Source organism: Macrobrachium rosenbergii, chromosome 24, assembly GCF_040412425.1.
Source record: "Macrobrachium rosenbergii isolate ZJJX-2024 chromosome 24, ASM4041242v1, whole genome shotgun sequence".
NCBI classification, from domain to species: domain Eukaryota; kingdom Metazoa; phylum Arthropoda; class Malacostraca; order Decapoda; family Palaemonidae; genus Macrobrachium; species Macrobrachium rosenbergii.
This window is the reverse complement of record NC_089764.1, coordinates 36,185,252-36,212,713: the sequence shown is the minus strand read 5'-3', so window position 1 is coordinate 36,212,713 and position 27,462 is coordinate 36,185,252. Positions and strand designations below refer to the sequence as shown.

Here is a 27,462-nt window from a genome sequence, read left to right as displayed (position 1 = left end):
GGATTAGACACTAATATCTGTTGTTTTTTACATTTTATTTTTCACCCCTTCTTACCCCCCCTTCCTATCAGGGCTTAACTTGGACTTAAAGGGCATCGGGAGTGTCACTATTCATCTTGGTGACCTTGAAAACTATGGCTTAGACACTAATATCTGTCATTTTTGACATTATATTTTACCTCTTCTCACCCCCCTTTCTATCAGGCCTGAATTTGAACATAAAGGCATCGAGAGTGTCACTATTCATCTCAGTGACATTGAAAACTATGGATTATACACCAATATCCGTTGATTTTTGGTTATTTTTACATGTCACTCCCTTCCCACACGCCCCCTTTGCTGCTAGTGATGTCTTACCCTGACAGTATTCTTTTCTTGATAGTAAGTCATATGTATACCAAGTTTGGTTGAAATTGCTCAACGCATTTCAGAGTTATGCTGGAACATACACATACATACATCCATCCATTTTAATATGTATAGATTGTTAGAGATTTCGGCAGCCATCGCCTCTGTCCTTACTTATTGTAGGGGCTAGAATCCTGTGCTTTATGGGGGTCACCCAGGACCTACACACAGAAGAGCGAGAGTGCACTCTTAAGGTGTGTCATTCGTATTGGGTCCATGTAGGAAATTAGATTACTCACTGGGGAGCACATAAACACTATGGAAACTGAACGTCCCAGATTTTAATCCCTTTTTTTATCTACCTCCCACTGTGTGAGCTCTTTACTGGTTCTCGAGTGTTCTTTACAGAGGTCAGCCGATGTCCAAATGCTGGAGAAAACAGCGTCCCCCTCAAGTGAAATTGGAAGTCATAAGAGCCAACGAAACTCCCCATTCGCCCTCAGTCTTGCTCAGTCCGTCTTTCAGTCAGTAAGAAAGTTCTTGCTACTTTTCTTAGCCGTGTCACGTGCACGGCACTCTTTCCATGATCTGGAACGTAGGCTACATGCAGCCAAGCCACCAGCAGCCATTTGATTTCTAAAAGGAAGATACTACAGATCATCCAGCCATTATTGCAAAGTGCTCATCGCAAGGAAACCCACAGTGCGTCCTGTTGGCATTCGAGCCACCAGTTCTCTGGTACTCATCCTGAATCTCTCATTTCATTTCATAATTTCTCTCCCCAGTAAATACTCTCTGGTATCCCGTTACCCAGTGTTCAAGTGTTTCCCTTTGTGAATTAATTTCGTGAATTAATCGTCCCTTGCTCGTAGTGAACCTGAAGTTATTCTTCCCATGCGTTTGTAATTGCTAATGAGAGAAACCACATTTCCACGAAGCTTTATCTGGGATTATTCTATTTCAACAGGCGTGTTATATCGTTCACCCTCGCCTTCGTAAACATCCAACTTACCTGGAGAATTCTGCCCGACTGGGGCGGGTTTAGCAACGTGCATTATTGCAAGAAACCAAAATCTGTAGTACTTGAGCTGCTGGCTCTCCGTTGAGCTGTAAATTGTATCAGTAACTTACTAATTGCAAGTAGAATCAGTAATTTGGTGTGCTGTTAAATTCTAGCATTGATTATATTTATTGAGAATGGAATCAGTATTCTATTATTTTGAAATGTAATAATTTGTGTGTAATAAAGTAGAATTTTTAGTGATCAGAACTTTCAATTGGCGACCTTCCACTATTCTTATGTGTGATTTTATCTTTCGTGAGTTTAGTGGGATTTTACGGCTGTCCACGGTGAGTGTTGTTCAAAGCTTAGCTTAATTAAGAGTTCATTAAAGTAACAACTGTGCACAACTGTAAGAAATATATATATATATATATATATATATATATATATATATATATATATATATATATATATATTATAGACATTTTTTGCATGGCATAAGTGATTATGGTCACCGGGGAAATTCCCTGGCAGCCAAGGGTATGCGCCTAGAATTAATTCCTCTGGGAATCATTACTCCACATTAATGATTTTGTCATACCGGAAAAAAAAAAGTTTACCTTTTGGTACCATTACCAGTGTGTGTGTGTGTGTTATGAATACAGATGCAATTAAGTCTCACGGAGCATGAATGTGCCTATCTGTGTTGGAGTTAGAAGACAGTGAATGAATTAAGTCTTAAGAAACTAGGATGATGAATGGGCTTAATTGTTGTATAGGAAGAAAGTGTTTTGGTTCAAACTGTCCTGATCATCGCTTCGAAAGTCATCGTATTCATGCTGATATTGTTTTTTGTAGGAGGGCATTTATTCCAGACTTCATAATCATCATCTTAAATAGCGATTCAACGTAAAAATTTTCCATTGTGAGGTCAGTCTTTAAATGAGTCCTCGCCTGAGTCTTCTGTCGTAAGCACTTTCTGCTCGAATTAACATTTGGTGTGATTCTTCGTCTCTGCCTTTTCTCATAGCAATTTGAGTGTTCCAGCTGGTCGTTATCATGCTACCTCCTTATTTACTCTTCTGACCAATTATTCTTCCTTTTCCATCACATGTCCAAACCATCTTATCCAAGTTGTTAGTGTGGATTTGATTAGCAATGATTACTTCGTATGAAAGCATTTGTACCCACTTCGGTTACTTAGACTAAGGCTCCGTTTACTCAGAGACCGGAGGTCTACACCAGGCTTGCTGCTCTCTTTTACACCTTAACACCCAAAAAGGGAAGACCCATGTTTTCATAAACCAGCTTGATCTAAACCAACAGACCAGTCATCTCTTATTATAGTATCCGTAAGGTCTTACTCAATACGGAAGACAAGTCCATCTGGGAAAAAGTTCTTAATTTATGCTTTTCGTTCAGACAGAATTCCCCTCGCAGCACGCCCAAATAACAGTGGGTGAGGGATTCCTTCGACTCAGGTTAACAGTTTGTTAAAGTGCCGTAACAGAGAAGACGTCATTCGGGAATTTAAATGAAGAGAGCGTGAAAGCAGGAAAACACGCTGAGCGTGACAGTCGCTGATTTTTGCCCACAGCATGTGGTTGCGGGCAGGTCGCATGACTTCTCTCTCTCTCTCTCTCTCTCTCTCTCTCTCTCTCTCTCTCTCTCCCCATATTTTGGGAGTTAGACAATATATGTTCAGGAAAACACAAATACCACACCATCGGGGTCCTTGGAGAAACCAAGATAAAACCGACGAAGCAAGAAGAAGTCGTGTTCAAAATTTACCAGGAAGAAGAAGAAGCCGAGGGAAAATTGAACGGAAAACAGACTTGTTTTTGGGTGTTCACGGTAATTCCCGGGACTTTCCGTCTTCAGCCGGTGAGAGAGAGAGAGAGAGAACCTGCAGCCACAGCTGCTCCGAAATTTCCGGTCTTTTGGCTGACTTTGATGGGTTCAATATTTACAAATATGTTGTCGTAACCTTCCTAGTTAGTGCTGGGCGTCATAATTTCCACGAAAACCGTCGTCGATCAAGTGGGATTTACCGGTATTCTATGGATTGTTGCTGACTGATGTCCTATTGCAGGTCATTCCTGTTGACAGAGAAACTTGAGAACGACTTTACTTATTGACCTGTATCCCGGGGGATATCTGAAGAGTCGTCCTCTCGCGAGTACTTCGTCCTACGGACATTTGCGCGGGAATTCCTTCCGAATATGAACAATTTCCTCAGTGTTGCGTCACATCTAGTTGTTCCTTTGAAGGTCACCGGTGCCGAAGGTATTCGTGTGTATACTTTTGTACAAATTTAATAAAAATTTCCAGGCAAGTCCATACATACAAAGAACATACAAGTAGCGACGGGGTATGTTGTGACTACGGAAATTGAATTCGTGAACATGTTGACGTCGTGAGCTTTCATTCACGTTTGCGAATTACTACCTTCTTAAACATTCATGTCTTTGATAAGTAATCGTGTATTGACCATTTTCTGTTTAAATTTAAATTTAGATAAAAGCATAAATTTGATTTCTCCAAACGCACACACACACACACACACACACATATATATATATATTATAAAATATGTGTAGATATATACACTGATAGCCGGATAGATAGTTAGGCAGACACGCGGACTTCTTGAGGCACTTTTTGTCGAAGGTGTTTGTTTTCGAGTAATGTGAAAAAGTGATGAAATCACAACACCTAACACGGCAATAAAGCCATTTATTGAAAGTGAGGCTGCTTCCTGTGCATACGGAATCAGTTCCATGAGCTTCTGATTTTGTTTGCTACTTTTGATGAAGGACTGCGGCCGTTTCTGGATGCCGGGATCTCTTGAGGCCCTTCCTGGATGGCAGCAGCGTTCCTGGGATCTCTGAGGTCTGGAAGGATCGCTCTTAGCGATTGCTTTCCTTCTCCCAACAATAGCGGTAATTGTCTCCCATCGTTGAACGATTTCTAGATAGCGTTTACTATCGCTCTCGGTAGATTCTGTGCATCTAGAATTCGGGTCAATTGCTCTCGTTGGAGATTGCAGTTATCGTTCTGTTCAGGCGCCATGATTCCATCACCCGACTGGGAAACGTAAAACTATGGAAGAGTTTTCACTGAGATGTCACGGATGTAGAATCTTACATTTCAAAATGACAATTTTTACAAAGTAATTCGTAAAAATTGTCAATTTAAAATGTAGCCCTTCATATATGGAGTCATCCTACTGCGCATGCGCTGATCGCTGGCTACTGTGCTACATTAGGATACAATGCACTTTTGCTTTAGTTTCTCGGGCTTATACTTTTGTTTATCATTACTTCAGTATTCTCTATTTGTTTTTCATTGTTTGTTGCTTTCTTTGCCCGTTTTTCGGATTTTTTTTCCACGTTGAAATTATTTCCTGTGAAATTTTGCTAAACAAGGTTGTGGCATTTCGGGTTTGTTCTTTGTTAATGATTGAATACTGTTTCGTGGGGTTGATTACATTTTGAGGACATTACAGTTACTACTACTACTATGTGTACTGCTGCTACTTGGATTGAATTGACAGAGTTCAGAAACGTCCGAATGGTAATCAGAGAACACGATACGGGGAATCTTGAAACATGAAGATCGACAAAAGAAAAACAATTGCAATGCAGGTGTCGAGACAGAGGGGAAAAGATCGGGTAGATATCATCAGGCTTTCTGTGGAGAACACAGCCCATTAGGGAGGAGAATCTCTTTCCCTTGCTTAAGATGAAGATATGGATCTTTCTACACTGACGAGAGTAGGATAAGATAGGCACAACTGATCACCATATGTATATAATATATATTAGATTATAATCACTTTTTTATGTGATCCATTTATCACATATTACTACAGGTGAAAAATAAGAGACGGGGTGTAGGTCCTGACCGGTTTCGACTTTATTTCCAAGCCATTGACGAAGGACTGATACAGAGTATGAGAAGTCACAAGTATATATACTTGTGACTTCTCATACTGACGAACATACACAACCGTTAGAGACTACATATCCACCCACAGGCCGGTGTCAAGGTAGGGGTGGCCTTCAAAGTTCATTTGGCTAAAAATCACAATATGCTCTCTTATTTTTCACCTGTGGTAATGTGATATATATATATATATATATATATATATATATATATATATATATATATATATATATATATATATATATATATATGTGTGTGTGTGTGTGTGTGTGTGTGTGTGTGTGTGTGTGTGTGTGTGTGTGTGTGCCTGGTAATGTAATTAGTCATACCAACCCCTTCAGGCGATTGACACCAAATCAGTTGGTGTTTACGGTAAGTGTGAAATGTTCTGAGGCTGCCTGCTGATAATTCTGCTGTTTGCTTTTGACGGTCACCGAGTGGCCCGCTTGAATTTGGACACTAGGAAAAGATGTACAGCGTCACAAGTGGCGACTGCCTTTGATACGGTGGCTGGCCTTCAGAGGTGGTGGTCGCGAATGGAACTCTTCTAACCCTTCGATTTTTCTCCTTGCACAGGAAAGAAAGCTTTGCTGATTTCATGTTTTCATATTTTTCATTTTTTTCTTTATTACGGAACTTTAGTCTCTCTCTCTCTCTCTGTCTCTCTCCTCTCTCTCTCTGGCTGTTTCTCTCTCTATATATGTGTGTGCGTGTGTGTGTGCTCTCTCTCTCTCTCTCTCTCTTTCTAGTTCTGTATATATGTATGTGTATTAATGCATATGTATATGTATACATACATATGTATATGTATGTATGTATGCATATACATGTAAATAAAATAAATAAATATATATATATATATTTTATATATATATAAATAAATATATATATATATATTTATATGTATATATATATATATATATATATATATATATATATATATATATATATATATATATGTATATATATATATATATATATATATATGTATATATATATATATATATATATATATATATATATATATATATTATAGTGCAATTTGTTTGTAAAGTCATATGACATTTCGAAGCTCAGTTTGATTATAGAGAACCATTTCAAACATTCTGGAATGGTTACCACATCCGGTACATTTGAAAATTGGGGGAACGCTGAAAATCGTCAGTTGTTCAATGACGTCACCCTCCTGAAACATGAATGTTGATGATGTCTAGCAAGCACTCTCTGCCTGCTTTCTTTGGTCTCTGTCCCTTCAAACGAACTGTTGCATTTTAATTTTCATGAGCATTCATGTTCTCCGTTGTCCCCCGAAGACCCTCTCCTTCGGCTGAAACAGCAGAGGTTGTAATATATTCCAAGGTATTGGTGGCAGTGAGAAACCAAAAACTACAATAGAGCCACGCCCACAAAGACAAAAATAAAATCACGTGGTGTAAAGAAATGTTTTAAAGCCCCTGTTTTCAACCTGTCGTGACATTTTCCTGCAATTAATTCTTTAGAAAATATTTTTCTTCCTCGTAGAGTGATAGAAGACAGTTACAGTACAGCAGAAGTCTGCGAAAATTCCCCCGAGTATTCGATGGGTAACGTCACTTGCTACGCATATTCGAGATCTGATACTCGCCTCACCAGCCTACAAATGAAGGGACTATACGCCGATGTGAAAGTGACGACTCGGCTCGTTCGGGCGTTTTCTGGTAGTTCCCCGTTGTACAGTAGTAAGTTTTCCTCTCCGAATGCCCCGTGTGGCAAAAGCTTATACGTGTTTGGTTTAGGTCAGGGGAGGTGTGTAGAGGCAGAGGCTAAACAACAGCGGTTTTCATTAGTGTTCGATCTTGTATGAAATTCATAGCTTTCGAAGTTTTTGTCTGCAGAAGATCGTCGTATGAATTGTATAATGATTATTTGGTTATTTCGCACTTGCTACGGTTGCTTGTAAGAGCTGAAAAGATCTACTCGTACTTTATAGAGGTTACCCCCCCCTCCATAGTGATGTTCTTTTATATATATATATATATAACCTCTAGAGACTACGAATAGATAGCTACAAGGAGCACTAGCAAGTCCAAGCTTATAATTATATAATATAATGATATACACAATTCATACGATGCTCTTCAGAGAAAAGAAGAGTGTACCACTCGCTGGAATTCTGCCTGAAGGTATTCTCACTGCGTCTTTCGTACACAGGTCGATGTCTTGGACATAGCATACACTTGGGTCTTCGTCTTCCTCATACTGTAGGTTTTGTGTAGAAAATGCGTTTGGACCTTCTGATCAGTTCGCATGTTTTGCTTGGAACTACCCCCCTCTTTCATTTTGTTCGATTCCAAGCTTTTGAAGCAGGGCTGTCATCACCCTCCATTACTAGAATTTTCTACTGTGGCCTTGCTCTGTCGGTTCCGAAAGTACAGAATGAAAAGAAGAAAATGTTACAATGCTTTTCATATATTTAAGAAAACAGACATTTATAAAACATCCAAAATTGCCGCTTTCAAAGCCTTGGTTACACTTTGGGCATTGCATGTTAAAATGAATTGTTTTGTTACGTATCTTAAACGTGATGCAACCTTCAAGTAGCCGTGGTGTGTAGCACTAGCCATGGGTGACTAGCAGTATTTGTTGTCCGAGGAATTATTTGGTATGTGTTACTTTTATCCACTCCATGAATATATCAGTAATTTCTGTAATGGCCTTTCTGATTGTTCTACATACACGGAGCTTATTCAATGCTAGCTGATGCTGCAAGATCCATACATATTACACCGACCATATGATTTCATACAGTTCTCAGCCAAGTAATCAAGGATATCTTTACGAAACCTCTAGATTTCTGGCTGTTCTTTATACACTTATCCGCACTAATTTTTCTTCATTTATTTACTGAATGCAGTGGCACGTAAAATGACTGCAATCTAATTTTCCGGTTGCATAAGGTTTGTGCATTCATCCATAAAAGAGATTGAATGTTCCTTGACAAATGTACGTGTGTATGAGCAGGCCACACGAACATTGACTTTATGTATGTATGTATGTATGTATGTATGTATGTATGTATGTATGTATGTATGTATGTATGTAAAGGAGCCTTGCTCTTTAAAAGCACACAAGGTTAAGCGAAGGGAAGGATCTTAGTTTAACCAGACCACTAGAGAGGGCTGGCTCGAAGGATTAGATTAATTTTATGTGGCTAAGAACCAACTGGTTACCTAGCAACGGGACCTACAGCTTATTGTGGAATCCGAACCACATTACGACGAGAAATGAATTTCTATCACCAGAAATAAATTCCTCTAATTCTTCATTGGCCGGTCGGAGAGTCGAACGCTGGGCCAACAGCGTGCTGGCCGAGAGCTCTACCCACCCCCTCAATGAAGAACTCATGAAATAGTGTATTGACCGACGTTTCGCGACGTACTTTCCAGTCGCATTTTCAAGGCTGAAGCAATTTCAGACACTATAGTAGTTAAACTTTACATTTAAAAACACTCATATTTATAAACAGTCATATAAATTACAGTGAAAAAACTAAAACACAGAAAATCACTAAAAAGTACGAGATAAAACGTAAATAGGATAACAGTGGAAGTGAGGAGGCTGGAAGAAAACATTTCAAAAAACAATGACAACATGTCTGCCTGTGAAACATCAAATTAGGCTACAAGCAACTGCGTAGATGACAACTTGGTATTGAGAACTGAAACTGTCTTTTTTTATTGAAAGAGATTCTAAAATGTTCAGGTCAGTTTCATTGTCAACGCTACCAACAACTTTGAAGTCTTTATATTCTATGTTGGAATGTTCGGGGTTGGACAGCCTACTACTAGTTCTAAAACTGAGTCCTCTATGTGCTTCAATGCGAACCCTTGGCAGCCTCCTATTTGTGCATCCAACATAGGTCCCACAATCACATCCTGGGCACGTATACTTGTGTACAACATTTTGGAACAAGTTTAAGGTCAATAGCGGGGAGATCTTTCTGAAACATATGCAGACATTTCTTCCTAAATATACCATCACTTGGATAAGGAAAAGTAGCTTACATTTTCATTTTTGGTGCAGCAAAGATCATAGGCGGTTTATTTATTTTTTTCATCCAGCATTTTCCCTAGAGCCCTTGGAAACAACCTTGATGGAAAGCAATTGTCTTTCGAATATTTCGTGAGGAGTCAAATTTCTTGTTTTATCGGAGGTATATGTGGACGACACGTTCGCGCTTTTTCGGTACGACCGTGATGCTGATGCATTTTTAAAATTTGTTAACAGCCAACACACTAATATAAAGTGTGCTTGGAAATGGAGGCAGACAATAGGTTATCTTTTTTGGACCTTAATGTTTCGAGGGATAACCAGGGCTTTTACACTGGAGTTTTTAGGAAGAGTGTTTTTAAAGGACTTGCTATGAATTTTTACAGCTCTTGATTTTTTTTTAACTTCAAGATTAATGCTATCTCGAATCTGCTCACACATCAAACTGGTTTGCTTTCCACCAAGAAATTTGGTTCCTCACGAAACATTTGAAAGACAATTGCTTTCCATCAAGGTTGTTTTCAAGGACTCTAGGGAAAACGTTGGATGGAAAAATAAACAAACCACCTCCGATCTTTGCTGCACCAAAAATGAAAATGTATGGTACTTTTCTTCGTACTTTTTAGCGATTTTCTATGTTTTAGTTTTTTCAGAGTAATTTATATGAGTGTTTTTAAATGTAAAGTTCAACTATTGTAGTGTCTGAAATTGTTTCAGTCTTGAAAATGCGACTGGAAAGTACGTCGCGAAACGTCGGTCAATAAACTAGCTCATGTACAAGATGCATATATATATATATATATATATATATATATATATATATATATATATATATATATATATATATATATATGAAGCTACAAGTGTCGCTTAGAATATAATTCACTCCTCGATCCGGAGGTACCGATTCATGTATCACTTAAAAAATTCCCCTTCGGTAATAATTCCCCGCCGGGGATATTCGAGAAGTAGCGTGAATTGGATATTAAGCGGCATTTGTAGCTTCATTTCTGACTCACCACGGGATCGGACCCCCGGTCTTTCGAGTGAGAGTCCAGGGCATTAGCAATTCGGGCACAAAGGTCATAAAGGAGTTGGAACCTAGGTACTAAGTACCTAAGGTTTTCCCGGGCAGGCTGAGTCGCATACCCAGGAAAAACCTTAGGTACGTAAGTACCTGGGTTCTGACTCCTTTTATGACCTTTGTGCCCGAATTGACAATGCCTTGGACTCTCACTCGAAAGACCAGGGTTCGGTCCCTTGATGGGTCAGAAATTTATTTCTGTGAAGCACGTTCCCATGTTCATTTATATATATATATATATATATATATATATATATATATATATATATATATATATATATATATATATATATATATATATATATATATATATATATATATATATATATATATATATATATATATATATATATATATATATATATATGTATGTATGTATGTATGTATGTATATGTATGTATTTAAGATATTAAACGAAAAATAAGATGGAAACCCGCGAAGAATTCTAATGAACTTATATTTCCCGAGAGAAAATTTTGGTCAAGATGGCAGTCGCTTGAACTTGAACCCACGGGGAAAAAAGATTAAGCAAAGTAGAATAATCTTACTCAGGAGATTCGTATCTAACCAGGGAAAAAAAAAAGCGTTCAGGGTTATCTTAAGATATTCGTATTGAAAGTTCGATATACAGAGAAATGATTACGCAGACATAAAGAACCATTTAGCCTTGGAGGATGTTCAGGATGGGTAGACTGTATTGACACGAGACAGATAATTCTAGATGAGCACAAAGACCCAGGTAAAGAAAGACCAACTAAGTGATTTGGTCTTTTTTTTAGAAATGAGAATCTTGATAGTCTTGCCTCTGACCAGTGTCTGTGATCAAAGGTTACGGTCTTGGAGTAAAAGAATTTGCGTCATCTTCCCTATAACTGTTTCGTATTGTTTACACATTTTAATTTTTGAAACGATCGTTGTAGTGAGACGAAATCACACGCGCTGTACGTGAGGGACGGCCTTTTAACTCTTGAAATGTGTCAAGATTTGAATCCTAGGAAAATATTCAATTTTTCACGAGATGTATAACAGTAATCTCAATTATCAATCAGCAGAAATTTCCGTCGGCGAAGATATCAGACACATTTTTAGAATTTGGGTATTGACAGTTTCTTACTTTTTCACAATGCAAGAATAAAAAAAAAGCAAAAGAATCATGCAGTATTTTTTTTTCTAATAAAAGTACGTACACATTAAATGTTATATCAACTTGATATTTTAGAATCGTGCAACGATAACTGTATTTACCCATATGACCCGTCCTTTTGGAAAGTTTGTGCGAAGCTGCAATTTAGCGACAAGTCTGAATTTTATGCTTTTCAAGTGAGAGATGACACTTTAGAGCTGTTGGCGAAGAAAGATGCATTATGAAATGATGTGAAGTCCTGTGTTAGGGTATTCGATCATCTGATAAAATGCCAGTAGTTTAAACTTCGATCATTCAGAGTTTTCGTCGTAGGGAGCTTAAGTCAGCAATCGTCTGAGATGGAGTTTGTAGATGTATGGAAATGGAAATATATCTTATTGCTTTTTAAAATCAAATAGCATTTACTGACCATTGCGAGTGCAATCTGCAATGAAAATGATTACAGTTTGTTAGTATTCGTCACAAGAACGGTTCAAGATCATTGAAGGGAACTTGAAGTATGAATATAATTATGGCAGAAAAGTACAGCTGGATGTCACCAACACAAGTATCAGTAATAATAATAATAATAATAATAACGATAACTTTATGCCTTCTTGACCCCTCTTTCTCCTATGCGCTTTCTTTCCTCTCCACTTGGAAAGGAGCGGGATTTCCCGGTTAGAGCGACCGTTGACCCTTTGACTCTTTCAAGAGGCATACTGGTATAGCTTTGATAACATTACTGTACCCATCACTTGGAACTCGATATCCAAGAATTTCTTGGGCCTTTGCAAATCGGGTTTTCTATCCTAAAGGCGCGTCGGATTTCTCGGTGATAGCGAATTTGCGGACTCTCTCTCTCTCTCTCTCAGCAACTCTGCGATTTATGTTAGTGTATTTTCTTGCAGCTTATTTCTCTTGATATAAGTGAATGTGTCCTTTAATTCTGTTTGAGGTTTTTCCAAATATATTTCATGCTCTTATGAAATATTTTTCCCCCAGATTGGCCACCCGAAGTTATTGCTATACGAACTGGAGCGAATTGAAAGTAAAAGCTTGTGAGTTAAGCATCATAATGAACAATGGTAATTACAGGCACACATCCTAACCAAAGATTGGGCGGCCGGGCCTAGTCACCTTGACATCCACCAACCCCCTCTTCCCTCTTCCCCATTTAGCATTTGATAAAAAATTGCAAAGAAGATAAACAGATGACAGCACAAAGTTAAGTCATAAATATGGCGACTTACGTCAACGCATGAGTTATAATTTGTTATGATGAAAGAGACAGGGAAAGCAAGGCAGAAATTATGTTGACAACGAGAGGTCACTTTGAAAATAATACTGTAAGAATGTCTACTAAATGACGCAGATGTGCCGGAAATAATGTCGAATTTCACGAATTATATAAGAGATAGGACGTCGGAATCGAGTTGAATAGCATTGAAAGTTTCCTGCTGCTGTAGAATTGCCACTTTTTTTCAAATTTTCCATATTTTCTACTCCTGATATTTGTTATCTCCTTTTTCTTCTTCAATTTTCCCAGATTACTGTTCTGCTCTGTGGACGCGTTTGGTCAAGCATATGACATTTCACTTTCTACAAAATGAATGTCTTATGAATAATGTAAAAAAAATTGGTAAAGATAATAGGAAGTGAAATGAAAAATAAAATCCACAGGGAGGTTTTGAGATGTGTTCAATGCTCATTATGAATAGGAAAACTGGAAAAGAAGAAAGTTTTATTATTAGTTCTCCAGTGTTACTTGGAAAGTTTGTTTTTTGAAGTGTCTTGACTGATGATTAGAGACGAAGTTCTTTGGAAAATATGTTTATGGTATTAGTTTTCCTTTGCTTACGATTCATGGCCTTATTCCGCCCCTATTTCATTCATTGCTCCGAAGCGATACTGATTTCCAGTGCAACTGTGGCTTTTTCTCCCAGTTCCAGATACTGATTTCCAGTGCAACTGTGGCTTTTTCTCCCAGTTCCAGATACTGATTTCCAGGGCAACTGTGGCTTTTTCTCCCAGTTCCAGATACTGATTTCCAGTGCAACTGTGGCTTTTCTCCCAGTTCCAGATACTGATTTCCAGTGCAGCTGTGGCTTTTTCTCCCAGTTCCAGATACTGATTTCCAGTGCAACTGTGGCTTTTTCTCCCAGTTCCAGATACTGATTTCCAGTGCAACTGTGGCTTTTTCTCCCAGTTCCAGATACTGATTTCCAGTGCAGCTGTGGCTTTTTCTCCCAGTTCCAGATACTGATTTCCAGTGCAACTGCGGCTTTTTCTCCCAGTTCCAGATACTGATTTCCAGTGCAGCTGTGGCTTTTTCTCCCAGTTCCAGATACTGATTTCCAGTGCAACTGTGGCTTTTTCTCCCAGTTCCAGATACTGATTTCCAGGGCAACTGTGGCTTTTTCTCCCAGTTCCAGATACTGATTTCCAGTGCAACTGTGGCTTTTTCTCCCAGTTCCAGATACTGATTTCCAGTGCAACTGTGGCTTTTTCTCCCAGTTCCAGATACTGATTTCCAGGGCAACTGTGGCTTTTTCTCCCAGTTCCAGATACTGATTTCCAGTGCAACTGGCTTTTTCTCCCAGTTCCAGATACTGATTTCCAGGGCAACTGTTGCTTTTTCTCCCAGTTCCAGATACTGATTTCCAGTGCAACTGTGGCTTTTTCTCCCAGTTCCAGATACTGATTTCCAGTGCAGTTCCAGATGTGGCTTTTTTTTCTCCCAGTTCCAGATACTGATTTCCAGGGCAACTGTGGCTTTTTCTCCCAGTTCCAGATACTGATTTCCAGGGCAACTGTGGCTTTTTCTCCCAGTTCCAGATACTGATTTCCAGTGCAACTGTGGCTTTTTCTCCCAGTTCCAGATACTGATTTCCAGTGCAACTGTTGTTTTTTCTCCCAGTTCCAGATACTGATTTCCAGGGCAACTGTGGCTTTTTCTCCCAGTTCCAGACACTGATTTCCAGGGCAACTGTGGCTTTTTCTCCCAGTTCCAGATACTGATTTCCAGGGCAACTGTGGCTTTTTCTCCCAGTTGCAGATACTGATTTCCAGGGCAACTGTGGCTTTTTCTCCCAGTTGCAGATACTGACTTCCAGTGCAACTGTGGCTTTTTCTCCCAGTTGCAGATACTGATTTCCAGTGCAACTGTGGCTTTTTCTCCCAGTTCCAGATACTGATTTCCAGTTCCAGTAAAATAAGTCAACTCCTTCGTTTTTCCAGCCCTAGGAGAGCTGTTAATCAGCTCAGTGGTCTCCCAGTTCCAGAACTGAAGGGCAACTACTTTTTCTCCAAGTTCCAGATACTTTTTTCCAGTGCAACTGTGGCTTTTTCTCCCAGTTCCAGATACTGATTTCCAGTGCAACTGTGGCTTTATCTCCCAGTTGCAGATACTGATTTCCAGTGCAACTGTGGCTTTTTCTCCCAGTTCCAGATACTGATTTCCAGGGCAACTGTGGCTTTATCTCCCAGTTGCAGATACTGATTTCCAGTGCAACTGTTGTTTTTTCTCCCAGTTCCAGATACTGATTTCCAGTGCAACTGTGGCTTTTTCTCCCAGTTCCAGATACTGATTTCCAGGGCAACTGTGGCTTTTTCTCCAAGTTCCAGATACTGATTTCCAGTGCAACTGTGGCTTTTTTACTGATTTCCAGTGCAACTGTGGCTTTTCTCCAGTTGCCAGATACTGATTTCCAGTGCAACTGTGGCTTTTTCTCCCAGTTCCAGATACTGATTTCCAAGGCAACTGTTGCTTTTTCTCCCAGTTCCAGATACTGATTTCCAGTGCAACTGTGGCTTTTTTCTCCCAGTTCCAGATACTGATTTCCAGTGCAACTGTGGCTTTTTCTCCCAGTTCCAGATACTGATTTCCAGGGCAACTGTGGCTTTTTCTCCCAGTTCCAGATACTGATTTCCAGGGCAACTGTGGCTTTTTCTCCCAGTTCCAGATACTGATTTCCAGGGCAACTGTGGCTTTTTTCTCCCAGTTCCAGATACTGATTTCCAGTGCAAGTGTGGCTTGTTCTTCCAGTTCCAGATACTGACTTCCAGTGCAACTGTGGCTTTTTCTCCCAGTTCCAGATACTGATTTCCAAGGCAACTGTTGCTTTTTCTCCCAGTTCCAGATACTGATTTCCAGTGCAACTGTGGCTTTTTCTCCCAGTTCCAGATACTGATTTCCAGGGCAACTGTGGCTTTTTCTCCCAGTTCCAGATACTGATTTCCAGGGCAACTGTGGCTTTTTCTCCCAGTTGCAGATACTGATTTCCAGTGCAAATGTGGCTTTTTCTCCCAGTTCCAGATACTGATTTCCAGGGCAACTGTGGCTTTTTCTCCCAGTTCCAGATACTGATTTCCAGGGTCAACTGTGGCTTTTGTTAATCCCAGTTCCAGATACTGATTTTTTCCAGTGCAACTGTGGCTTTTTCTCCCAGTTCCAGATACTGATTTCCAGGGCAACTGTGGCTTTTTCTCCCAGTTCCAGATACTGATTTCCAGTGCAACTGTGGCTTTTTCTCCCAGTTCCAGATACTGATTTCCAGTGCAACTGTGGCTTTTTCTCCCAGTTCCAGATACTGATTTCCAGTGCAACTGTGGCTTTTTCTCCCAGTTCCAGATACTGATTTCCAGTGCAACTGTGGCTTTTTCTCCCAGTTCCAGATACTGATTTCCAGTGCAACTGTGGCTTTTTCTCCCAGTTCCAGATACTGATTTCCAGTGCAACTGTGGCTTTTTCTCCCAGTTCCAGATACTGATTTCCAGTGCAACTGTGGCTTTTTCTCCCAGTTCCAGATACTGATTTCCAAGGCAACTGTGGCTTTTTCTCCCAGTTCCAGATACTGATTTCCAGTGCAACTGTTGTTTTTCTCCCAGTTCCAGATACTGATTTCCAGTGCAACTGTGGCTTTTTCTCCCAGTTCCAGATACTGATTTCCAAGGCAACTGTTGCTTTTTCTCCCAGTTCCAGATACTGATTTCCAGTGCAACTGTGGCTTTTTCTCCCAGTTCCAGATACTGATTTCCAGTGCAACTGTGGCTTTTTCTCCCAGTTCCAGATACTGATTTCCAGGGCAACTGTGGCTTTTTCTCCCAGTTCCAGATACTGATTTCCAGGGCAACTGTGGCTTTTTCTCCCAGTTCCAGATACTGATTTCCAGGGCAACTGTGGCTTTTTCTCCCAGTTCCAGATACTGATTTCCAGTGCAACTGTGGCTTGTTCTTCCAGTTCCAGATACTGACTTCCAGTGCAACTGTGGCTTTTTCTCCAGTTCCAGCTTTAGATCCTTGCACTTCATCACCTTGATTTTCTAGAGCTCTTTATCCTGCTGTCCAGCCACTCCAACTTCCTCTTTTTTCTGTCTTAAGCGCTGAATGGCCAAGAGTATCCAGTACTTGACTTGACGGTCAATCACAAAAATCAAATCAAATTAATTTTTGATGTTTACTGTTGAACGCTGCGTGCTTTTATATATCTCTGGCAGTACAGCATTGTAAAATCCTCCGCGGATTCTACCATCAGAGCGAGATAAGATTATTCTTTCTCCTCCTTCAATTGACGGAGGTGCTGTGAGGCCTCGCGTGATGTGTTGCAACGTCCGGGGGGTCCAGCACGGAACGGGCGGGCCCCTTGAACGGGCGGGCCCCTTGCCCGCCCTTCCTCCCGTCGGTGGGCTGGGGAATTTTCTTTCATCAGTCGATCGTCGCTGACGCTGGCTGAAATGTTCTTTAGCCGACACGTTTCTTTTCTATATTACAGGAATGAACACTGATATTTAACCTTTCTTTTTTCACTCCTAAACAGGAATTTATATAAGTTTTTACTAATAAAGATTTTTTTTTTTATTACGAGAACAGTGTGTTTGCTGCCGTAATGCTGTTCTTAACTTAGTTGTTTCAAGTGATTTTTTGTTTTATTTTAATAATAATGGCTTTGAGAGAGTCGTGTCAATTTAAGTTCATTAAGTGTTGTATCTCAGCGCAAATGGACGCTTCAGTCTCCTAAATGCCTATTTGTATTCCTTGAGCCACGCTACGTTATCTGTTGCTCCATTAGGCCTCTTGACTTTTTATTTGATCCCTTAGGCCTATCAATGCTTATCACATCTACTAAAGGACGTTGTTTCAGTTGACGGAACTCCTTTCACTACACCTTACCAGTCACGTGATAGGTGTCTCTCACTTGTTTCAGCGTTAGGCAGTAATGAATTTAACGTCGGGAATTTGCGCGTGGCGTTGTTATCTTTTCCAAAGGAAGCCATAAAATTGCTATGGCTAAACATTTGGCTAGGTCTCTTTCTCAGATGTGTGGTGTTCAAGACCCGTTAGGATGTTACCTTTCTCTTCTCCTTTAGATCTACGAAGGCAAGATTGTTTTAAGTAATCGTACCTTTCATATGAGGTGCTTAACTTTTAAATATTTTTCCTTGATGAGAATACATCTCAGCTTATTATTTAAAAAAAGAGGGTTATTTTTAACGACTAGACGCGCCCTCAGTATCGGTTCAGAATGATCATTATTGCAGTAAACCATATTTCCTTCCCGCTACTTGATATTGTTCTCAGAGTGCTGTAAGCAGTTTCAGGTCCGTAAAAGAACCGGCCAGTGTGGAAAAATCGTGACCTCCAGCGCCGGTGAGTTTTTCCCATATACGAATATCAGACTTCCTCTTCTTGCTCCCGCATTCCTTGAGGCCGTGACTCATTTGCTTTATGTTTTGGTTGGTGTTATTCTTGGCCGTGTTACTTATCAGGTGATTTGTCTGCGTCTCGGTATCATTGGAATTATATTCTTGATGTGTCAGTAATTCTCATGCATATTATTGTTGTCGTCGTCAGCGCTGCTAAGAATACCTGTCCCTGTTCTTTTCACTCCTTCGAAAAGCAACAGGTCCCCGTTCGCCCTCTTCACACCAAGGTGAGCCTCAACCTGCCTGAGGGTTACATGAAGGGAATTTTAGGGGGTTTCCCTCCTCCAGATCGTTGGACTTTGTGAAGTACCTATCGGTAAGGAACCGCGTCGTTTATGTCACACGCGAGGATTTAGTTGCGTCAGAAAGTGTTACTTGCACTGGTGTTAACACATTCTTTTTTTTTTTTTTTTTTTTGCTTTATCTTGTAATTCCGTGTCAGGTGGGAGGCTGCATATATTAGTAGTTGCGGTTCTGTAATTTCGGATGGTGGCAAATTATGACGGGAATTGTGTACATCTATTTTGATCGTTCGTAATTTTCTGCTGAAATGACCCATCTCGGCAATTTATTTGTCAAGCTGAAAGTGAAAAGAGCAATTGGCATATTTGAAGTTGACAATGCTGAGGCGGTTGTTTTTCTGTGAGGCCGTTTTCTTGTGGTGACAAAATAATTGTTCATATTTCGTCTCCTCACATGTGCCACCATTACCTTAAACTGTACATCTTTAAACATTAATTTTGCGAATGTTAATATTTTTCATACTGATATTACAGAATGTGTCTTTGGACCGAGGTAAAATGGGATGATTGTGCTTAGTGTAACTGGAACTTTTCCTTTAAATGTCAATGCTCCAGTAACAGTGGTGATTCTTATCCCGGATGTAACGTTTCAGGTACTGTTTCGTAACATAGTTAACTTGGCGAAGAATGAAAATAACGGTGATTTACGATTCCCATTTATTGCTGATTCATTTCATTAGTCGTATTTTTTTTTTTGTTTGCTTCGGAATTATCAGTTACTTTTTGTTACACAAATTTCATTCCATGTTGTCTTACAGATCACTTGGAAAAGACTTTGTTCATTACCCTGACCAGGCTCACTTACCAATAATGAGATTGATGAAAAGGCTTCGCGTAGCCACAGGAAATAGCAGATGGATCCACCCCGATCCTTGTCCAGTAATAGATTATGACCTCACTCTATCCCGCGCTAACTTTTAAACTGATGTCCCCGGCCCGTTCTTCTGGATGACTGGTTCGTTGAATACCATTCACCGTAAGCTTTTAAACCTAAGGAGATTAAACGAAAAGTGAGTTTCGTTTTTCGCCTGCCTCTACAGAAGGGTAAGGGCTCTTCCCATTCTCCTGTAAGAATTTCCCAATTTTGGGCGAAAGTACCCGAAGGGGCGATTCGTTTGCTAACTCGTCTTCCCTTCACTTGCCGTGTGACCTAAGTTGACCTCACTTTGGTGCAAACCTCCTGCCAGCAATTGACCGACATCTGAATTCTCTCTCTCTCTCTCTCTCTCTCTCTCTCTCTCTCTCTCTCTCTCTCTCTCCCCTCTTATATTTTGCTTCATTTGGTGCGGAAATATTAGTATACCTATTCTTATATAGTTATATATGTATATAGTTATATATATATATAATATATAATATTATATATGATATATATATATATATATGCACATACATAAATACATGTATGTGTGCTTGTGTGTGTGAGTAAATTATATACTTGTTTAAGCACGGCAGCAGTCAGGCATCGTATGCAAAAATGAACGCAATCATCGCGCGCGTTAATGACATGAAATAAGAGAAAAGTACTTTGCGGATAATTAAATTAAGCCGGGTCAATTTAGACATTTTATTTTAAGGAAGTTGTTATTTCATGATAACAATCTGTGTCACTGAATAAGTAGATTAAAACAGATTAATTTAATCTCGTTTGATTATGACTCCAGTGTGTTCTTATTATAGGCCTAATCTTCGGTTGATTGCACAAGCACGCGTAAGCATACAAGCAGTGAGCATGTTGCAAGGTTCTTGTTTACAGCGCAATTGTTGTGACATGAATCGACATGATAATCTTTCTTTCTCTCCCCGGGGGGGCATTAGCTAATTACTCCGCGGATTCTCATTAATTTCTAGGCAGTCACAAAGTCATCCGCCAGTGTTTCTGCAATGCGAGAACAATTATCAGATGATTTGACTCATTAAAGACAATGGAACTTATGACAGCTGCAATTGGCGTCACGCCTCAGTTGCTTTTGCAATTCGCTGGGGGTCTCTCAAAAAAATTCTTTGTATTTTTTTGTAATTTTTTCTGTATTTGTTCTTGCGTTTGTTTCAACCTATTTATATGATCCCTTTTTTTTCAACAGTTCGTTATTCATGTTTACTGTCATGATCTAAATGTTTTCGCAAAAGAAATGGGAAAACAGAATTAAAACTATCCAGAGTGAATAGTTGTCTGTCCGTTTCCAGATTTCAGTTTTGAACTGATTGCTGTTACAGTGCTGTGTACAAGGTGCAGGGATTTCAGACCAGGGCGTCTTGCGCGACGTGTTCCCTAGACCATTCGCGACTTCATGACGCAGAGACGAAATGGTAAACGGCTCCCCTCTTGAAGTGTGCTTGGAAGTTGACGCTGTTCCCTTTTCTCTGCGAGAGACCTTTTAACACCGTGAGAATATAACTGTTATTTTTACTGATCACTTATTTCTGGAAACATCGGTAATGTTTGCCACTTTCCCCCCACACGGGGTCAGATGTTTCCCGTTGTGGTTAAGTTTTTCCCACGCTATTTCCTTAGAAAAAAATAAACACAAAAAAATAATGGTTTCCACTTTCTTCAGTTCCTTATTCATTATTATATTTTTACTGTATTTATTGAAGCGCAAATGAAATTAACCTGTATGGTGAAAATTTCCACTTTCGAAATTAGTATAATAAAAATGACTTTATGCGTTCAGATAACTATGTTTTTTTTTTCCATGTTTGGCTGCATTGCTCATTTCAGCTTCTTTGGCATCGAATATTGTTATTTCACTTCACTTAAATGATTTACTGCTGAAATACTCTATTGACTCATGATTAGGAAACTCTTCAAAGTGGGTCCCTGTTCAGTACAGTTTGAAGGATCCGAAAATAACTTAATTTATGTCTATAGCATCTTGAAGAGATCTCTTGAAAGCACATTAAGGAGCCGTATGTCTGGCATGTTGACGTACCTCTGGAAATCGCATGTTGCATTCCTTAAAAGCATCATATATTTACCATTTTAAGGTACCCTAATATACTTACTGTACGTACATCACGTTTTATAATTCTCTATAGTAGTACAGAGACGTAGAGCGCACACACTCACACACAGGCACATATGTATATATAAATATAAATGTATATATATATATATATATATATATATATATATATATATATATATATATATATATATATAGTCACATTACCACAGGTGAAAAATAAGAGACAGGGTGTAGGTCCTGACCGGTTTCGACTTTATTTCCAAGCCATTGACGTCAATGGCTTGGAAATAAAAGTCGAAACCGGTCAGACCTACATCCCGTCCTTATTTTTCACCTGTGGTAGTGTGTGATAAATGAATCACGTACAAAAATGATTCTAATCATATATATATATATATATATATATATATATATATATATATATATATATATATATATATATATATATATATATATATATATATGATTATAAAAATCACATTTCTTTTTACAAAAAGTAGAACTTACTTTTCTCCAGGCCACGCCATTTTGTGCGTCGTATCTAGTTCTTATAACATCAGAAATAACTTCCTCGAAATAAGACACTGATACTTATTAGTAGTGTTCTTTAAAAGAGCCTTTTGGTATCACTCTTGATCCCATTGAAGCCTTACCAGATGAATGTGAGCGCCGCAAACAACCTCATCATAGAACTCACACGCACTCTGAATAGGTTACATGAATGAAACGTGGCGCTGCGATCTATTTTGAAATGGGAAACAAAGACTCACCACTACTCTTCGCCAACCTCCCCAAAACGAAAAACGTCCGCCATGCTTACCTGTAGAGAAAGAGAATGGACGGGATTAGTTTTAAAGTAACTCAAACGAAACGAGAGGTGTGTCATAATACTCTCGACATGCCGGATGCTTGGAGCATTTGTGGCAGAGTCGCAAATTCTGTATTTTATCTTTTCATTGTTTTATAATCTATTGTGGACAGAGGAAACTGGAATTAATAGATGAAGTTCTGTTACGAGTAACGTGTACCAGACTTATTATACGAACATACACACACACATTATATATATATATATATATATATATATATATATATATATATATATATATATATATATATATATATATATATATATATATGTATATATGTTTGTATGTATTTATTTATTTACTGTCACCAGTACTCCGTAACGTGACTTTTATGCCCACAAATATTAAGCCGTAAGTACCCCTTAATATCGAATTCACTTGACAATAAGTTACACCTTAGAGAAATTGTTTGTATGATAAGGGCATCTGGCCCGGCCAGAATTAAAACCTAATGCCTTTTTGTTTGACGCAGAGGCGATAAGGACTTTAGAAAATTATAATTTGATTGATTTTGACTGTCGAGACCTGTCCGGCCAGATACACATATGATTCTTATAACACCATTTATGAAGGGAAATTGGCTAGCAAAAGTAAAAAAAGATTAAAACAGTATGGCTGTGCCATTATTATTATTATCATTATTATCCACCAAACATACTGAAGATTGTAATTCAAAACATCCATAAACATAGCGATAGACCTTCATTCTTCTCTCTCTCTCTCTCTCTCTCTCTCTCTCTTTGTAATCGAATCTCTGTGGATCCTACTTTTCCGAAAACGTGGTAATCGCAGGCATTGAGTTTTAATTAGAAAATTTATTATAAGGTTTTTGATCAAAGTTAACAGGTAATCTCTCTTCATTCGTAAGGGGTGTTGAGTAAATTTTTTTCCAAGAGGATTTGCAGGTCTTAACGTGACAGAACAGCCTATCTGCCTTTTCGTTTATGCAGTTCTGGAATAAAAAAAAATAAGATTGAATTGATTCTTGGTTGTTCATTGAAATAACTTTTGGTGGGGGATTTTATTAGTATTTCCGGGATACTAAAAAAATCGTCACCAGAAGTGATTTCAATGAATGACCAAGAACCAATCCAATAATGAATTATATTTTTATTCCAGAACTGCAAAAAACAAGTAAAAATGCGCCGAAGTTTCTTCGGCACAATCGAGTTTTCTGTATAGCCGTTACAGCATGCTGTATGAGCCGCGGCCCATGAAACTTTAAGCAAGGCCCGGTGGTGGCCTGTCCTATATCGTTGCCAAAAGCATGATTAGGGCTAACTTTAACCTTAAATAAAATAAAAACTACAAAGGCTAGAGGGCTGCAATTTGGCACGTTTGATGATTGGAGGGTGGATGATTAACATGCCAATTTGCAGCCATTAGGCTCAGTTGTTTTAAGATCTGAGGACGGACAGAAAAAGTGCTGACGGACAAACAAAGCCTGCACCACAGTTTTCTTTTACAGAAAACTAAAAAGAATTGTGTTACGTTAATATTTGCATTATATATATATATATATATATATATATATATATATATATATATATATATATATATATATATGAAATTAGTCATAATATGGATGTACGACCAACAAGAAATGTCAGAGCGGGGGCGCAAGCCCTTGAGCATGCGTGGTGCAGGGCGTGGGTCAAGCAACCTTATCCCAATGGCAGTTGTCGAAAACCGGAATTATTTGAATTTTGAACCCACCTCATCCAAGGGGAAAAAAGGCACATATTAAATACCCATGTACCTAATGTATGCATATACATACAGTGTGTGTGTGTGGTGTGTGGTGTGTGTGTGTTTCTTGTAAGTGTGTGAAGTGGTAAGGATAAAGGACGGACGAGGCAAAGAAGGGACATTTTTATTACTGCTTCTGCTTTTACTGAAGACTAGGGTTGGCTCGGTGTCTATAACAAGGGAGGTGATTTTTACCCCAAGGCAGAATTGATTGTCCTTGATCCCATCATGTTTTTTCCAGACCTAATGAAATATACATTTATGGAAACAAGGCGACGTCGCGAAGTGGTGCTTGAATGTTCCCGAAGTCTGGGCTGAGGGATAATCAACGAAATTTAACGTCTTGAACTTGAAAACTGTCTGCACTTCTTTGTCAGTGTTACAGTTTATTATGACCACGAATGGCAGGTGGAAAAACTTGCGCAGTTCTCTGAAATCAGCCTGAAATCTCCTGAAATCAGCCACGTTTGCTGTCGGACAAATTCAGTGAAAACAATGGTAGATTAGCTCAGCAATGATTTTCTTGAAACTCTCGTTCGAATCGCCATCGTTTTCTTATCCGCAGGGCGCTGAGGCAAAACAGAAACGCCCCTCGTCCGCGGAAGAAGCTTTCCGCAAAATCTCCCCAAATCGGTTAAGAAAGACCTGACTCTTAGGTGGCCCAAATGATATGGTCAGGTCTTTCTTAACCGATCAGTGGAGATTTTGCGGAAAACTTTTTTCTCTGGACGAGGGGCGTTTGCATTTGCCTCTTCGCCCTTGGGATAAAAAAGGGTGGAGACTCGAATGAGAATTGCAAGAAGTCATTGATGATGAGCTGAGCAGAGATTTTGTCAGTAGATGTGACTGATTGATTGAGGAGATTGACGCAAGTCTTTCCCCTGCCCTTTGCGTTCGTAATAAATTATTATACGAACAAAAATCCATAATAAATTATAGTACTAATAGGGAAATGGGAAGTAAAGACATTTTCCATATTTAAGACACTACCATTCATACATTTTCAAGAAGAGAAATTACTCCAAAAGCGGCTGTTTAAAAAAAAAAAGAGAGACAATATTCATGGTCACATTCACTCTAACTGCAAAACACGGATGATAGCACCCTCATGAAAGCTATATCAAAGCTTCATAAATACTGTGTGACCTGGTACACTAACGCTTTTGCGGAACACGTCGACTCCTTGCGGTTTGCATGGCTACCCTCTATCTTCCCTACACCTCTCTCCCATCTTTCTAAAACTTCTGTCACAAATAAAATCGGGGCTTTGTGAGATCACCTGCACTTCATCTCTCATTCGAAAGAAAAAACGGAGTAAGTTCATCCGAATGTTTGCTAAAATCATCATTCAAGTACGTCTTGTTTTTGCGTCGGTAAATTTTTTTTTCACTTACGAGTTTAAATAAAACATTCAGAACAAACGTCAAAATCGGAAGCCCCCTAGGACTTGTTGAGTACCTTTGCGACTATTTTTAATCTGAATTAGTCGTTGAAGGCGAACTGCTCATGTAAAGATTTTTAATTTATACGGCTCTTTTATCTCATTAATATCTGACGGCCACACATGACTCGTTCTAAATTTGAGAGTAAGATTTGGAAGTTATATTAAAAAAAAAACAAGCTAAATGCAGATGTTCAAGTTGGTTCTGGTACTGAGGAAAAAATTAGAAGCGCCGTGTGAATCAGGTTTTGTAAAACAAGAATTTATATCTAGATTAGAATAGGCGTACCATTATGCATTTGCCAAGAAATCCTATAAAATTTAGCCGCCCCCCAAAAAAAAAGACAAATAATACCACATCGATAACCTGAGCGATCTAGAAGTGCTATTTACTTATGCATTTGAAGAGGAAAAACCCGTTTGTTGTTGGGATGGTACGAGACGATGACCTAGACATTAAAAGTCACTCGTTCTGAAGTCTCTGTCTGTCTGTCTCTCTCTCTCTCTCTCTCTCTCTCTCTCTCTCTCTCTCTCTCTCTCTCTCTCTCTCTCATGAGGCTGGTACTTTTACTACCGCCTCCTCATTCTGGTCTACGCAGGACATACCAGTTTCTACCAGAAATGCTGGAGGCAGAGAATCGAACTTTGCCCCTGTGCTCGCTCGGTATAGACTCATTATTTTTAATATTAGTCGTTACGTAATATACGGCTGTGTAGTATATATAATCTCAACGAATACATGGTGTATATGCACGAGAGCTCGTTATATTAGTATATGTGAGGTATGATGAAGAATTACGGATTTTTATTATATTTGTAAATAATGGTTTTACAAAAGTAGATATAGTACATGTTTATATTTATTATATACATACACACACATATATGTATATGTGTGTGTATATGTAAGTATAAGGTTATGTTTACGAATGCATTCTGGATCAACATGTGTGTAGTATACTTTGTGAAGTTTATCATTTTACGATATGTGGGCGCGTGTGTTGACATGTAAGCCCATATTTAAGAAGACCGAATATGCACGGATATAATTGCGCATAAACGCACATGTAAAATCTTTACTGTAAATGCATACGAGAATGTAAGCCATCTGTGCAGTTCTTGCAGAGTGGTATTTAATAAGTCTAATCCTTCGGGCCAGCCCTAGGAGAGCTGTTAATCAGCTCAGTGGTCTGGTAAAACTAAGGTATACTTAACTTTTTCTGCATGCACTTTTTGCACGTTGCTTTGAAAGTGCTTTCTTGCAGAGTGGTATTTCTGCATGCACTTTTTGTACGTTGCTTTGAAAGTGCTCATTGATTCTAGTCTAACAGAGGCTTATCTTAGATCCAAATCAAGCCCTGGGGAGATTTTCCCTCCACGCAGAGAGCAATGATCTTTGAGTCATTTCAAATGCTAACGATGAAATCGAGTGAAGCGAGTAGCTCGGAAAGTTTTAGTGGACATGTACACATCTGTCAGTAAATATGAAACGGTTCACGACCAGGAACAAATCCATGTTCAGAACAACGCAGTGTTACTTACTATGATTATTTTCGTTACTTTTCCTGAGAGGTGGTACAGTCATGGTAACAATATTATCCACACTAGTTTCATGCTCCATTTTATGCTATATTTCACCACTTCCTGTGATGCGTTTGAAATTTCCCGTCACGAATGCGCAGACATTTTTCTGAACGTTACACCACTACTCACACTCCCGCGGGAACACTCGGTTAAATGGGTTCGATTCCAGAGTTATGCATTGCCTAGAAGCCCCAACGGAACGCCTTGTTAAAATTCTTTCCTGTCAGACTGATAAGACCCACGTGGGAGAACCACCTGACTGAGACTAGCGCTCCAGCCAGGGCATGACTACAGACTGATGTCAGGATC

The 27,462-nt window shown here is 39.1% G+C and overlaps 1 protein-coding gene across 4 annotated transcripts in view; it reads right to left on the bottom strand.

Annotated features, from left to right (window-relative positions):
- The window catches only part of mol (dual oxidase maturation factor 1 mol), a 129,035-nt gene that overhangs the window by 46,174 nt on the left and 55,399 nt on the right, over window positions 1-27,462 (bottom strand). The window contains exon 1 of one of the 4 annotated variants that reach the window (XM_067126490.1): window positions 27,112-27,304. The exons of the other annotated variants lie outside the window; for them this stretch is intronic. The gene's annotated coding sequence lies outside the window, so the exon portion shown is untranslated. Of the gene's footprint in view, window positions 1-27,111; window positions 27,305-27,462 lie in introns of those variants that run through there. 4 annotated transcript variants of the gene reach the window in all.